This window comes from Lipotes vexillifer, unplaced genomic scaffold (genome assembly GCF_000442215.2).
Source record: "Lipotes vexillifer unplaced genomic scaffold, Lipotes_vexillifer_v1.1 scaffold957, whole genome shotgun sequence".
In the NCBI taxonomy this organism is placed as follows: Eukaryota; Metazoa; Chordata; class Mammalia; order Artiodactyla; family Lipotidae; genus Lipotes; species Lipotes vexillifer.
Window position 1 is genome coordinate 1,018,926 of NW_006791360.1, and position 1,419 is coordinate 1,020,344.

Consider the following 1,419-nt stretch of genomic DNA (forward strand, 5'->3'; position numbering starts at 1 on the left):
ACCCTTGGCCGCTGGCCCTGCGCGTCCGGAGCCTGTGCTCCACAGCGGGAGAGGCCACAACGGTGAGAGGACCGCGTACCGCAAAAAAAAAATAAAAAAAAAAAAAACTAGAAACAATAAATGCTGGAGAGGGTGTGGAGCAAAGGGAACCCTCTTGCACTATCCATTCATTATTGACGGACATTAAGATTGTTTTAATATTTTGCCTATTCTAAATAACGTTGCAGTGAACATGGGGTGCATATTATCTCTTTGAGTTAATGTTTTTATTTCCTTTGGAAAAATACCCAGAAGTGGAATTGCTGGATCATATGATAGTTCTGTTTTTAAGTTTTTGAGGAGCCCCATACTGTTTTCCACAGTGGCTGCACCAATTTATATTCCCACCATGCATGAAGGTTCTCTTTACTCCACATCTTCACCAACAATTGTTATTTGTTGTCTTTCTGATTATAGCCATTCTGACAGATGTGTGTGGTTTTGATTTGCATTTCCCTGATGTCTAGTTGATGTTGAACACCTTTTCACACACCTGTTGGCCATCTCTGTGTCTTCTTTGCAAAAATGTCTTTTCAGATCCTCTGCTCTTTTTTTTTTTTTCCTGTGGTACACAGGGCTCTCACTGTTGTGGCCTCTCCTGTTGCAGAGCACAGGCTCCGGACGCGCAGGCCCAGCGGCCATGGCTCACGGGCCTAGCCGCTCCGCGGCATGTGGGATTCTCCTGGACTGGGGCCCAAACCCATGTCCCCTGCATCGGCAGGCGGACTCTCAACCACTGCACCACCAGGGAAGCCCCTCTGCTCATTTTTTAATTGAAAACAATCTTTTGCTATTGAGTTGTATGAGTTCTTTATATATTTTGGATATTAGCCCCTTTTCAGATACATGACTTGCAAATATTTTCTTCCACTCTGTAGGTTGTGTTTTCATTTTGTATATGGTTTCCTTTGCTGTACACAAGCTTTTTAGTTTGATTAGGTCACATTTGCTTATTTTTGCTTTTGTTTTCTTTGCCTGAGGAGACAGATTCAAAAAATATTGCTAAGAATTATGTCAAAGAGCAAACTGCCTATGTTTTCTTCCAGGAGTTTTATGATTTCAGGCAGGTCTTACATTTAAGTCTTTAATCAGTTTTGAGTTTATTATTGTATATGGTGTGAGAAAGTAGTCCAGTTTGAATCTGTAGCTGTCCTGTTTCTTCAACACTATTTATTGAAGAGGCTGTCTTTTTCTTGTTGTATATTAACTGACCATATAAGTGTGGATTCATTTCTGGGCTCTCTGTTCTGTTCTATTGATCTACACGTCTGTTTTTTGCTAGTACCACAGTGTCTTGATTTCTGTTTGCTTTGCAGTATAGTTTGAAATCAGGGATCGTACTTCTAGCTGTGTTCTTCTTTTTCAAGATTGTTTTAGCTT